Source organism: Ursus americanus, chromosome 12, assembly GCF_024610735.1.
Source record: "Ursus americanus isolate L20-20 chromosome 12, mUrsAme1.1.p, whole genome shotgun sequence".
Taxonomy (NCBI): Eukaryota; Metazoa; Chordata; class Mammalia; order Carnivora; family Ursidae; genus Ursus; species Ursus americanus.
This window is the reverse complement of record NC_142138.1, coordinates 5,025,804-5,040,173: the sequence shown is the minus strand read 5'-3', so window position 1 is coordinate 5,040,173 and position 14,370 is coordinate 5,025,804. Positions and strand designations below refer to the sequence as shown.

At 59.0% G+C, this 14,370-nt stretch overlaps 1 long non-coding RNA gene across 1 annotated transcript in view; it reads right to left on the bottom strand.

Annotated features, from left to right (window-relative positions):
- LOC123793737 (uncharacterized) overlaps nt 1-11,422 on the bottom strand; it is a 32,124-nt gene extending 20,702 nt beyond the window's left edge. The window contains exons 1-2 of the long non-coding RNA XR_006780060.2: nt 9,214-11,422; nt 6,563-6,604 (exon numbers count right to left, since the gene is read on the bottom strand). This is a non-coding gene — a long non-coding RNA (uncharacterized LOC123793737). The remainder of the gene's footprint in view (nt 1-6,562; nt 6,605-9,213) is intronic.
- Between the last annotated feature and the right edge of the window lie 2,948 nt (nt 11,423-14,370).

Genomic DNA, 14,370 nt, shown 5'->3' with positions numbered 1-14,370 from the left:
AAATCCCGACTCAGGAGGAACCCATGGTGAGGCCCTTCCCCCTGCAATCCCCACCCTCCGCAATCCCCTTCTCTTCTCCAGGGGTCAGAAATACAGGATGTGCTTTTAAAGGACCAGCTGCACGTTTGTTTCCTCCTCCTCCGTCGCCGCCTCCTCCCAAGGCCTGACTCAGGGACTCAGGCCCCCTTGACAAGGCAGGGAAACGTTTAATGAGTTTGTACCCCCGAGAGTGCAGTGACTGACAGTCGCCCCGGGGTCACCACTCTTCTCGTCCTGGAAGAGGATGCAGCAGCTGCTGGGCCCCGCGTGTGCCTGCGAGTACACGCCTGTGCTCCCTGGGCATGCGCACCTGGGGCTCGGGTGGAGGGACCAGGACCGGCCTTCCTGGGAACACAAGCTACTTCGAGGGGTCGGGGAAAGGGGAAGGACTTGGGGGACTGCTGGGGTCCTTTCCGGGGGTGCTTCTAGCCACAAACCTCAACCCTCCCCCTGGTCTCCTCAGGTCACCCTCCACACTGGCAACTTAGGCCAGGCGGGTGGGAGGGAGGCCTGAGGCTGCCCACAGTGGGGTTTGAAGGAATTGGGGGGCATGGTCGATGTGAAGGCCTGAGTCTGCATGGGTAATGAGGCCAGGGACTGGCTTGTCAATAGCATTTAAGTACTTTTCTCCCATTTTCAGGCCAGACTGAATTATTTATTCGTTTCTGGTCAATCGCTGGTAATGTCATTAGCATTTGTCCATCAGAGGTAGGGAACAGAGTGGGCGTGTTCCCCTGCAACTGACCCCCGCATCCCAAACTGACTCTCAGAGGTCAATCCGTCCAGTTCCAGGTCCCTGCCCCTGCTCTCAAGTTACCCTAGGACCAGAATTTCTCAGAGGCCCAACATCTAGGATGTTCTCCATCCCCACGTGTCACAGCATCAAGCCTCATGGAGCTAGGCGGCCAGGTAGCGGGCATCCTTCCTATTCTTCTCACGCACACCTAGGTCATTAACTTAGAAAGTCAGTCCTCCCACATTCAGGCCTCACCCCAGCTGGCTCGCCCCTGGGAAGGCAAGTCAGGCCTGGCAATGGGAAGCTGTGGAAGGACAGCGTGAAAGGCGCTGAGCGCAAGCAGTCGGGGTAGGGTCTTGCCTCTTCTCTTGGTCCACAGCCTGCTCTGCTTCCTCCAGCTCAGCGCTTAACACGCTGTCCTTCCTTCCTTTCCCCCTCAGACCAGGACCCAAGTCCAGGTTACTTCTCCCCTCTGACCAGGCTCACCGGAAGTGACCTGCCTCCCCCCTCAGATTAAACTCTCAGACCAGGGTTCCTTCTCTTTCTCCAGTCAGCTCCCCAGACACAGGAGCTTGCCTCCTCTTTCAGGCCAACACCCCAAGCTGGGTCTCCCTGGCGGGAGGGACCTCCCTCCCCACTCGGTCCACAGGACTGCCTACACCATTGAAACCAGAGGCCCCCTGCCCCGCACGATTCACCCTCAAGGAAGGGACCGCTGGCCCTTCCTGGCTGAGCGGTGGGCATCTAGTTCAGGAGCTCCTAAGCTCAGGCCCTTCAGTGACCCAACCTAATCTTCCATCCTCAACCTTGGGACTTAAACAAGCCAGGGAAGGGTGAGACTTCCTAAGGAGATCGGGGAGAGAGTGTGCACGGGGCTTGCTGAGGCTTGCTCTGAGGCGCAGGGGGACAGGACAGGACAGAGCGAGAGGTCCAGCCTCGGCGCAGGGGCAGCAATGGCCTCAGCCAGTCCCCCGGGAAGCCTGAGGCCAGGGGCCAGAACTCGCCCCCCCCTCCCCCGCGCTGACCAAGCATCCCGCGGACCACCCCCAGGGCATAAGCTTGGGCAAGGCAACCGAGGGCCAGTCCCCAGGGAGGAAGCTGACCATGAGCCACGGTAGCCAACCCTCGGTAGCTGGCGGAACGGGGGGCCGGGCCTGCCGCAGCCCCTGTGGACCTTCCAGGCAGCGCGGTGGGAGGGGCAGGAGGAGTCTGGGGGGGACGGCTCCGTTTGGGGGGATGTGGGTGGTTTGAGAAGTTGTCAGGGTGGCTACACAAGGTGGTCTGGATGGCACCGCAGGGTGGAAAGGTCTGGGCTCACAGAGAGGGCTGGGGCAGTGTGAGGGGCAGGGCAAAGATGGCTTGGGGGGACACCCGTGGACCAAAAGCTTGGAAGACAGAGGTGGCGAGGGGGTCTTCATGCTGCTCCTGCCTGGGCTCGGCCAGGGCTCGTGAGCGGGCCAGGTCGAGGCGGTGGTATGGAAGGAAGGCCCCTCCTCAGCACGGTGGGCTCCTCAGTCACTAAGCAGGATTAGCCTCCTCTTCCTCAGGAGGAGGGGCTCCGCGCCTGCATCAGCCACCAGCTCTGGCCCTAATCCCCCTCGCTTTCTAATCCACCCACGACTTTCTTAGGCATTAACGTTGGGCTCTTAGCTCCCTAAGCGCCACCCTGAAGATGGAAGCCGGGCTCCGAAGGGAATTAGGCCAGCCTCCGAGGATGGTGCGGCAGACGGCCGGAGGGAGGCCGAGAACGGCCCCCCGCCCAGCTTCTCCTCCTCTGCAGCCCACCCCTACCCCCGTCCCACCCCCACACAGGGTCCAGAGCCTCCCAGGGGTCTCTTCCAGCTGGCTGCTGGAGTCGGGCAAGGATGGGGGGTGGAGAAGGTCTGAAGAGGAAGAGGACCCCCTCGGGTGGGTGCTGAGAGGTGGTGTCAGACAAGGGTGTGAGGGTCGCTCACAGGCTGGCAAGGGCAGAGAGGTAGGAGAGTTCGGGACACACTGAGCCACGAGAGAGACTGAAGAGGTGAACTAAGGTCAGATTGCGTAGGGCCTTGGATGCCAGCTGAGGAGTGTCGACTTCACCTTGGGAAGAGTAAGGAGTCATGATGGGAAAACGGTGGGATTTAGGGCCATTGCTTTGGTGCCTCTGAAGGACTGATGGGGCGGGGGGCAGAGACTGGGGGTGAGAAGGCTCCTGCTGTGATGCCAGCAACAGGCACTGAGACCCAGTGAGGACACCCAGCCGAGGGCACCCAGCCAAGGTCACCCAGCTTCGGCTCCCAGCACAGCTAGACAGCGCGGGGCTCCATGTAGTGGCGGGGACAGGTGCAGCCCCGGTCTGGTTCAGGGGCTCTATGACTATCTGGGGGGGAGTGATCTGGGGGTGCCCCAGGGGCCAGGTGGAGCCACAGCCCATTGGCTGTTGGACGCTGCCTTCCAGGGCCTCTTAACAACCATTATTGCAACTATTAGGAACAGGTTGCAGAAACTGGGCTGCAGCAGAGGACAGGACTGACCCGGTGGGCGGGACCTTCCCCTGCCCCAGGACACCTCCCTTTAGGGCTAAGTTATCTGAAGATAGTTTGGGGGCGGTAATGAGTATTTATTAAACCAAATGCATACTAAAATTCTCCTTACCCTACCCATCAGGCTGGGCAGCTGTCCTTTGCCCATTTTTTTACAGGTGAGAAAAATGAGGCCCAAAGAGAAGTCACTTTTCCTAGACCCACACAGCTAGTGATAGCACTGAAACCGGGGAAGCAGAGAGGGCAGGACAGTCATTCGCTCTCCCAGAAGGCAAGGTAGTGCAGTGGTTACAGGTGTAACTGGTGACGTCTGACGGGTTGGGGGTCAAATCCACGCTCTGCCTGCTGACCGCTAACTGGGCAACCTCCTGGAGTTTCTCATTGGTCAATAAGTTAATAATGCCAACTCACAGGGGCGCCTGGGTGGCGCAGTCGTTAGGCGTCTGCCTTCGGCTCAGGGCGTGATCCTGGCATTATGGGATCGAGCCCCACATCAGGCTCCTCCGCTGGGAGCCTGCTTCTTCCTCTCCCGCTCCCCCTGCTTGTGTTCCCTCTCTCGCTGGCTGTCTCTCTCTGTCGAATAAAAAATATATATATATGTGCTTAGAGAATTGTACCCCCAAAAAATAATAATAATAATGCCAACTCACAGGACCCCTACAGGGAAGGCAGGGGAGGGGGAGGCCAGGGGGGAGAATATACACTCAGGGTTCCAGTGGGAGCCCAGGTCGGGAGGCACATGGCTGCTGCTGTTGCTCCCCGGGCCACTGAGTGGACAGGCGGAGATGCAGAGGCTGTTCGCCTCTTGGGTGCACCCTTCCTGAGGTAGTAGCAAGCAGCTGGGGTGCCCAGACTCCCCAGGGGTTTAGGCAGTAGCGCAGGCAAGTGGGGCGTTGAGCAGGTGGTGGGATGTTAAAAGGCTGGGAGGTTCATCAGGGCGGGTTTGTTAGGCCCTCCCGGCAGGCCCCTCTCATTGGGCCCTGCTAATGAGCTTCCACTGGATTATCCGCTCCCACCTCCGCTCCGTTTACTCTGTCAAATCGAGTTTGCATTTTAAATGGGAATTTGACAAGACGGGCAATTTGTCTGCTGACGAGGTTAATGGGTGTTAGCCCTGCAGACTGAGGAGGGAGAACCCATGCCCCAGCACAGCCTGGCCTCTGCCCAGATCAATGACCCTGGCTGCTGCTCCTCCCTCCATTGCAGCCACTCTGGGCCTCCCGGTGGCCAGAGGCTGTCCCTAGCTGTCTGGCTCACCACCTCCAGGCAGTCTTCCCAAAGGCACCGTGCCCTGGGCCACCATCCGCTGCTCAGGCTGGTGACATTCCCCTCCTCCTGGATACAGACAGGGCTCCTGAGGGCTGGGCCTTGTCACCCCCTCTCAGACTAAGAGCCGCCCCTCTCAGACCCAGGTTCCCAGGGCACGCCAGGTTTTCCCTCGCAGTTGGGCTCCCAAGGGCTGGGCAGCGTCGCCTCCTTCCTGCCCCCCCCCCACCACCCTCTCCCGTATGTGACCTGAAATGGAGCCAGGAGAGCGAGAATTACCACATCCTGAGTCTCAGTGCTGGGATATGGACTGGTTGGCAAGAAAAGGTTTCAACCTCCAAGCTTGGGACCCCATGGAGACCAAGCCCCAGTGTCAGGGCTCACAGGGGAGCTGAGGAACCCTGCTGAGACTTCCAGATGGGGCCGGAGCTGACCTCCCCCAATGGGACCCTTCCTTGAGCCACGTCCTCCCACGCTGAGCAAGAGCCCAGGTTCCTGGGACCCCAGCCCCAGCCCAGAACAGCACCAGGCCAGGGTGGGCTCAGGCTGCGGAAGAAGACGCCTCCGCCTCCCCTCCTCCTGAGGGCCCAGCGCCCTTCCCCGCCCCAGCTAATGTGCCACAATTACCTCCTAAGTGCCCAAACAAATGTGGCTGCTGGGGAAAGTGACACGGGCTCCAGGTGATGGATTCGTGCCATCGGGGAGCCGGGCGGAGCGGGCCCCGAGCGGGGGGGCAACACTAATATTGTATCAGCGTCGGCGCGGGCGCCACGAGCCGGTGATGAATATGTGTCACTTTACACGGCGCACACTCGGGGGCCTGGCTGCGCAGGCATGGAAAATAGAGTGTCTGGGATTAATGATATTGAAAATGATAGAGAGCAGATTGGAAATGGCTTCGCCCGCCCGACCCGCGGAGATGGAAACGTACCTCACAGCTATCTGCCCAGCCGGCCCCCACCTGCCCACCCCCCACCCTCCGCCAGCCTCAGAGGCCCACGCACGATAAGGACCCTGCCTCATGTTGCCACCGGCAGCTCCTTGGGACGGCACAGATGGGGGGGACACACCTGTGAGCAGAGACACAAGACATCAAGGAAATCTCAGCTTCTGACTGACCTTTGACCTTGGTCCCAGAGGAGCCTGACCCCAGTCACCCAGTGAACCTTGACCTTGGCCACAGACCAAGTCCCGCCCCCAGCTCCAGCTGAGCCCTGCCTCTGGCCACTGATTGAGTCTGTGGGAGGCTGAGCCTCTCACCAGAGCACCAGGGCTGGGGCAGTAGAGCAGGGGAGGGGAGGAGTGGGGCGGGAACGTGTGGATCACTCAACACAGCACGTCCCGTGCCGGAGGGCAGCTCGCAGCCCGGTCTGTTGCCCCTGGTGTGGACTCCGGAGTCAGTGAGCAAGTGAACAGGTGTCTTCACTGATGCCATTCTAGTGCTTGATTACGGTGGTAAGTGCACACACGTGCGTCTCTGTGGGCACGTGTGTTCATGGTGCATCTGTCCACAAATATACCTGCAGGGCTGTGTCTGGTATGTGCTGGACTTGTCCTTCCGCAAGCCTTGGCGTGTTCAGACGTCTGTGGCGGGTTCTGTACGTGCATGTGAATGTGGCGTATCCGAGGCCGCTCTGTACAGGGGTGTGAGGATGCCTGTGCTGAGGTGTGTGTGTGTGTGTGAGAAGGTGCACATACGTGACCCACACAAGGAGGGGCTCTGGGGTGTGGGCTCTAGTAGAGGGAAACCCTTCAATGAGGCCTGACCCTGTCTACACGTTAAATGCCCGACATCAGGGCAGCATGCGTCTCCCTGTGGGAATGGAACCTCGCACACTGGGATTTCAGATTTGCCAGGCGGACGGCAAACCTGAGACCGCCAGCCCGGCCTCCACAGCCACCCCAACATCCACCCCGATCCAAACCCGGGGAGAGGAGGCTGCATCTGCATCAGCACCATCTGCCCGTTCGGTCCCTGGGCTCGCGGTGTGGTACTCACTGTCTTTGAGGAACTGTCCTGTCCCTCCAAACATGGTTCTGACTTCACGCCGGGTGCAGCCACCAGAGGAAACGGACACCAAAGGAGTGAACAGATAAGTAAACAAATAATGACACGATGTAAAAAGCGCCACAAAATAAATATTCAGAAGGCCACGGTAGCGTTAACGGGCTGAGCCATCACTACGTGGGGCGGTCAGCACGGCTCCTCTGTGCAGGTGACATCTGAGCTGAGGGATGAGTGCGACGTGAGTGCAAAGGCCCTGGGCATAGTCTAGGCCCTGTCAGGAGGGAGACGTCAAGGGAGCTGCAGGAGGGGGTGGTGCCAGAACAGAAGGGCCTCTGAAACCAGGGCGAGGGAGGAGTTCAGGTTCTGCTTCCAGGGAGTGTGGCGCCATGGGGCGGGGGGGGGGGGGGGGGGGGGAGGGGGGCGCTGAACCAAGAGAGTGACATGGTCATGCATTTTTAAAAGAAATTAGAGGGGTGCCTGGGTGGCTCAGCCTGCGAAGCGTCTGCCTTCGGCTCAGGTCATGATCCCAGAGTCCCTTCTGCCCTTCCCCTGCTCCTTCTTTCTCTCTCTCACTCTCTCTCTCTCTCAAATAAATAATCTTTAAAAAATAAAAGAAATGACAGGTGTTGAGAGTACAAGCAGGAAACCTTCCTGGGGGTTCTGGTAGCAGCCCTGGGCCTGGGGTCCATGTCCCCCAGCACCACTAGCAGCTCCCACACGGGCCATCATTACCAGCAGCAGCAGCAGGAGCACCAACGGGTTTCTCCGAGTCTCTCCTGGCAGCGTGTGGGCCCCTCGGGTTGCCTGTCCCCACTCTCCCCAGTCCTGCCGCACCAGCCCCACCTGTACCCCTCCTCTGCCTCACTCTCCATCCTCTGAGGTCTCCTGAGTCTTCCCAGCTTTGTTCTCATCCCAAGAACCAATCCTGAGAAAACTAACAGCGCTCATGAAGCTAGGAGTGGAGGAGGGGGCTTCACACTGGAGGCAAGAAGCCAGGGCCTGGAGACAGCCTCCCTTCCTCCACCCCTCCACTCAGATTCTGCAGGGAGAGGTGCAGCTTACCCTGAGTTGTGGTAACTCTGAACACCACCCCCCTCCTGCCAGTGTATCCGTTAAGCCTAGTACACTGTAAGGCAGGGAGCTCACCCTGCTGTCTGTCTGTCCCCTTGGCTCTGAGCCCCTGAGGAAGGAATCCCAGGTGTCTGGTTCCCCGCCAGCACGATGCTGAGGGAGAGGCCTGTGGGAAGCGTGTGGAGGGGAAGGACTTGCAGCAAGTCCCACTGGGTGGAGGGCAGAGCTGGGTGACCCAACTCCACCCCCAGACTCAGCACCACCCCCTCCTGCCCCCGACACCCAGAGCTCCTGGCAGGCAGGCACCCCGTTGGCAGCGGCTTTCCTATTTGAAGGCGATGAGAAGAGGGGGCTGTGAGCCCTCTGGGGGCTGCTACTCTCTCCCTCTCTGCTCCCATCTCCTGTCTTCTGCTTGCTGCCTTCCCTCTCAATCTCTCAATCTCTCTTCATGTCTCTCCCTGCTCCTTCCTCTCCCTCCTTCCCTGCCTCTCTCTCCCTGAGTCATTTGCGGAGCGGAGATGGCCTAGCCCATCTGGGAGCGAGCGCACGGCCGGTGACGGAGGCGCAGGTAATAGCCGAGTGGAGGAGAGAGACGGGGAAATTTATGACATTGAAAATGACTGAGAGAGAGTGTGTGTGTGAGTGTGGCAGAAGGAGCAGGAGAGGGTGGAGAGGGAGAGGGAGGGAGCTCTGGCGCTGGCTCGCTCTCTCACACACACTCCCAGCCCTACCCGCCTCCCTCCAACCTTGCGGAGAGGAGAGGACGTGAGGGAGTGGGCTGCCAGCCCACAGAAAGAAAGACACACAGACACACAGACAGACAGTTGGGAGGATACAGAGGGCAAATGGGGGGAGAGGAAGAAGAGCAGATGGAAAGAGACAGATCAAGGCTGAGAAAGAGAGGTGACCTCCTCTGGCTGTGGGGCCTGTTTGTCTCTGTCCTGCCGCCCCCTTCAGGAGCTCTAGTCTGGGGTGGGGGAGCGTCCCCTTGGCAGATGGTCGCAGGGAGTCTGGAATCTGAGCTTGAGATTGTCTAAGGATGATTCTCAGAAATGGCCAGCACATGCTTCAGGTTATAGGGCGGATCTCCTTCCCCGCAGCAGGGCTATTTCCCTGCAGGTGCTGGTGTGTGGGGAGCCAAGAATTAGATGGACTACATCTTGTAACCACCCCCCACAACTCCTCCCTCTGGATCATGGGAGGCAGAGGAATGGCCAGAATGACCTCCCCACATCCTCTTGAAGTCAGAGGAGAATCTGTCTCCTCGGGGTGCTAAGCCCATAATCCCCTCTGGCCTGGCCACCTCTAGACCACCCAGGATGTGACTGAAGACAAGAGTAATTAAACATCCTTGAGAGAGCTAACCCCCCACCCTGACCTGTGGCTGTCCCAGACCTAGCAGACCACACACCCCCCCCCTTCAGCCCCATTCTGCTACCTCCTGGCCCTAAGGTCTGCTGAGTCCCCTCCTAGCCATCATATCTTAACCCCAGGCTCTGTTCTCAGCTCAGATTCCTTCCTCCTCTGGGTCTAAGTTTCCCCACCTATAAAATGGGGATAGCAACACCTACCTGTGCCCGGTCTCCTTGGGTGAGAGAAGCAATGCCAGGAATCAGGGTAGACTTTGGTCCACCTAAGTCTTGAGTTTCTTCTCCATTGGAGAACGTGGGTCATCTTAACTGCCCAGGAGCTCTCAGCAGCTCTGGCTGACCTTGTGGGTGAAGGTGGAAGAAACAGGACTTCGCAGCATCCCCACGTACACACACACACACACACACACACACACACACACACACACAGCCATCCCCCAAGGAAGCTGATATATCAGGTACTCAAAGGGCAGAACCCTCCATGCCCAGGCTCTGGCACGAGGCCGAAGCCTCGAGAGGGTGAGGTCTGAGCCAGGCCCTGGACTACCAGCCCAGACCATGTGCCAGGCCCCTTGTCCTGCCAACTGTGGGGAGAACAGGTAGCCTAGGGCTCTGAGAGACCTTGCTCCCCTCCCAGCAGTTTGACTATGAACAGGTGCCCAAGGTCACTTTCCACTCCACAGCTCTGCCCCTTTCTCCCTGCCTGCCTTCCCCGGAGGCCCCACCCCTCCCCTCTCTTCTTCCTCCCCTGCTCTGCAGCCCTCTCCCTGAAAAATTTCTTGGATTAACCCCTCCTAGCCCAGGGCATCTGGACAGGTGGTAGATGGAGGGCAGTAGTTGAAAGCACAAGCTTTAGGGCCAAAAAGGCCCAAATCACAGCGCTGCCCCTTGGCTGGGTGACCTTGGGCTCTTCATTTAATGTTTCTGAGCCTTACTGCTTCATCTGGCAAATGGAGCTGTAAAGGTCTGGCTCCAGGATTCCACGGCGACCCTTGGCGAGAATCATATGAAATCGTGCATGTAAAGTGCCCAGCACAGAGGAGGGGCTCAGCCAATGCCACGGCGCTGGCAGCTGGCCCTCTGGCACCACATCTGTTTCTTAGCTTTCTGCTGCACTTGGGGGCTGAGGCCGAGAGCTTAGGGCAGGGAGAGGAGGAAGAGGTGGCGGCAGCTTCAGAAGACTCTTGCTCACTTAGAAGAGACAAAGCCAGAGCAACAGTGGGAGAGACTCAGGTGAACCCCGAGAGGCACTTCCCTATTCTGAGAACCAGGGGGAAGCCACATTTCAAAGGGCCCGTCCAGTCTGTTCCTAGGCCCATATCCTCATCCTAGAGGCAGCTCCAAGGCAGCAGTGGCCACTGTCTGGGGAGCAGTGGGGGAGGTGAAGAGTTCACTGGGCCCCCCACCCAGCCCCCTTGCCCTGGCCCCGCCCATTGTGGCCGCATAAAAGGTGACGGATGGTTAATGGGGGAGATAACGGGATTCATAAGGGAAATTTATCGGTCACTCTGGTGGTATAAATATGTTTATAGCAGACCAAGGGGAAATGAAGAAGCCCCAATAAATCATTGTGAAGCCACCAGCCACTAATAGGCGAGCGGTCACGGGAACCCCGGCGTTGGCGCTTACAGACAGCCCCCCCCAGCTACCCACTAATGGCACGGCAGGGCTGCAGACTTGTCAGGCCAGACGCCCAGCCCACGCCATGGGTGGAACAGGACCCCAGGGACTGCCTCTGCTGGACCTGAGCTGTCCTGCCCACTGTGCGGCCGTCCCTTCAGTAGATCTGGGCTCATTCAGACTGGAAGAGCTGAGAGAACGGGGCAGGGGACACACTGGGCCTAGTCTGAGAGGTTCCGTAGTCTAGGGGTTAAGAAAACTCCAGAGTCAGACCCTTGAGGCTATCACTTCTGCTTCCCAATCCCAGTCTCCCTTCCTGTTTCCCTTTCTGCAAAGTGACTTCACATCATGGGAAAGCAATTGGGAGGAAGACGGAGAATCCACGAAGCACAGCACTTGGCACCTTGTAAGCCTCAATAAATAGTAGCTGCTCTTATTCTTTACTTTCCTTCTTGGGAAAGTGCTATGCACGTGTGAGAACATTCTTAGAAAGTGGATAGCAAGGTCCCCATGCTCTAGATTAAGGAACTTGAGGTTCAGAAGTTAAGGGGCTTGCCCCAGGTCACACAGCTAGAAGAGAAAGGCTTTGTTTGATACCCCAGCCCAGACTCTTCCCTCTGGCCCAATTTAGACCCTGCTCCTTCTTCAGAGTTCCTGGGGGTTCCCTGTCCCCACTCCTTCCAGGAGAGGCCTAGGATTCCAGGGACCTGGAAGTACAAGCCCTGGGAGCTCTGGCAGCAACTTACCGGTGCTGGTGAGCTAGGCCTCAGCTCCCCCTACCCCACCCACCACTAGCCTTGGTGCCCCTGCTCTTCCCCCAACCCCTGCAGAGCAAGGGCTGGACTCAGTTGCTGTGAGCTCACCCCAGCACCGGGGTGGCTGGAAGCTTTCCGTGCGATCTGCGGAGCGCTTTACACTCATCCTTGCCCTCCAAACTCTGAGCCTTGGTCACAGCCTCTGTCCAAGCCAAGGTCCCCTCCAGCTCAGCCCCAAGAAGGGCCTGGATCAGGGACTAGAATGGCGTGTGTGCCCGGCTGAGGCAGGCGCAGGGGTCAAAGAGTGAGTAGAAGCCCAGCAGGTAATGCATTTCCAGGGAAGGGAACCGCTTGGGTGAGAGTCTGTGGGGCAGACAGGACTTCCAGAGCCCACTGAGGTTGGTCTCACCACCCCTCTCTCCATGCTGGGGCTGCAGACGCCCCCAAGTCAGACTCTAATCCTCACTCTGGGCCTGTTCCTCACCTCTCCTCCCTCTTCTCATGATCGTGCTGGCCAGCTCACCTCCACACTGGACAATGCCACAGCCTGCTCCCCAGTTTCCAGCCAGAACTATGTGCCCCACCTTTTCCCCAGGGCTCTAGCCCGCCGCAGTCCAGTCTCCCCCAGCCCTGGAGGGCTAGGGTTCCCACACAGACTGGGGGAGGGGAAAGGGGGCCTTTGAGGTCCTGCCGCTCCCCCCCAACCCCCCACACGCCCCCACCTCTGACTCTCTGTAGAAGAGGGACCCAAGCCGCCTTTGCCTGGTCTGAGTCTCTGCGCGTTTCTCCAGACCTCTTTCTCTGCTCCTCGTCCCAGTTTCTATCTCTCCCTGTCTCTGCGGGTCTCTGGCTCTCTGCTTCTCCCAGTCTCTCTCCCCGTGGCTCTCTCCCTCCCGGTCTCGGGCTCCATCTCTCCCCGTCTATCCCTCCCGAGGCCGGGCGGGGGAAATCGCTCCGTAAATAGGCGGATGGCCCCGGGCGCTCCGGGCGCAGACACTCGTTTTTAGAGCCGGTAATTGACTCCTTTCAGTTGATAATTCATGGCTTGCATATGCGCTTTAATGCGGGCGCCCGGGGAGGCGCGGCGGGCGGGGCTGCCCGAGCGCGGGGCGCGCGGCGGAGCGGCCGGGGAGGGAACCGGACTCTGTTGGCCACGGTACGGGAGAGGAGGGGGTGCCTCGACGGGGGTCCGCCGGCCCCGCCTCCCGAGACCGCGCCGGGTGACGGAACTGCAGTGCGGTGGCTCAGGTGGAGAGGCCCCGGGGTCCCTGAGCCGGTGGGACGACGCGGGGCGGGTTGGCAGAGCCTTCCAAATGAAGAGGGGAGTGGGGAGACAGGAGGACCCCCCCCACCCCTTGCCCCGTGCAGCCACCGGGAAACAGAGGCCCAGAAAGAGGATAGCTCTTACCTGCATCCCACAGCACAGAAGCAAGACCAGAGCTCAAGGCACCCCCTTCCCAGAGGGTCCTAGTCAGGGGCCTCAGTGCCAACCTTTATAGACACCCCCTCCCACTGCAGTACTCCTGGTTCGGGAGCTAAATTCCTCCCCTGGAGTGACCCACCACCCTATTGCTCTCAGGCTCCTCCAGGAGGTGCTGGCTTTTCCTGCTGAATTCTGGACACCCTGCAATGACTCCCTGGCCGGGGAGGGGACCTCAAGTCCTCTTCCACCTGGCTGTCACCCTCTGTGGATCGATCTCATCCCACGGCGGTGTCAGATGTACTCATTTCCATCTCACGGAAGAAACAGGCTCAAAGAGCTGGGAGACTTCCCACCCCCCTGGGAGGCTGAGCCAGAAGCTGGACACCGGCGCGCCCAGATCAAGCCCTCTGCAGTGGAAGTAACAGGAGTGGGAAGGGGAGCAGGAGGCCATGCCCTGCCCCTGGCCATCCCAGCCGCACCCACTCACGGCCTCAGCCACCATGGGAAAGGGTGCCGAGGAAGCCAAGGACCTGCCCACAGTCACACAGACCAGGGGCTGGTTTCGGCAGAAGATGGTGCTGGCAGGTGTGAGAGGTTACAGGCCAGAGCAGGAGCTGGAGCTGGGGAGGAAGGCAGTTGTTGACCCAAATTTCAGCTCAGGAGGAACTAGAGAAAGGCCAGCCTGGAGGGAAATCTGGCCTGAAGCTAGGCTTCCCATTTACGGGGCCCCTTGGGCTGGTATCTGCCACTCTTTCCCCAGGCTCATTTCAGACAAAAATAGAATTCTGCCCCCTATCTCTTATAATCTACTAATGTTTAAACCGCCAGCTTATTCCTATGTTCCCCAATCTCGGTCTCCCCGCCTCTAGTTTTCCCATCTGTGTTTAGACTGGGAAAGACCTGGAGACCGTACGTCTGAAAGCTGAAGGCGAGGGCCCTTCCGGGCTGAGTAAAGCTCAATGCTGCCCCCTGGTGCCCAAACTGTTTGCAGCCAGTGGGAGTGAGAGAGGACGCAGGAGGCACTTGAAAACCTCTCTGCAACCCCTCCCCAACCGTTTCTTCCTGGCCTCTTAGACCTCCCTCTTATGGGGGAGAGAGGACAGAGCAGAGCCCTACTAGCCTGTCTGAGGAGAAACCAGCAGGCTCTTTCTCCAGCGGAGATCTCAGACTCCGTGGTAGAGCCTGGAAGGGGTAGAGGCCCCAGTGAGGTCAGCAGTAGCCCTGTCTCCCCTGCACCTGGACATCGCACATGGTTCCTTCTGTGGTGTGGCAGGTGGAGTCAGGGCTTCCCTTCTGGAGTGATTCCTTCTTAGTTAAACTCTCAGGTCTTTTTCTGCCTGGAACGCCATCATTCGTGTTCAGAGGAGGTACTCAACAAATGTAGGGTGCATGGTTACATAGGTGGACCGGAGGATGGATGAAGTCTATGTCTCTGCACTGAGGTTTTATCTCCAGAAAGTCTCTGCTATCTAGCAGAGGCAGGAATGAGTCCATTAGTTTGCCGAGCTGGCTGGAAGTAGGACTGTAAAGAGGAATGAGATACAGAAACTGTAAGTTTTA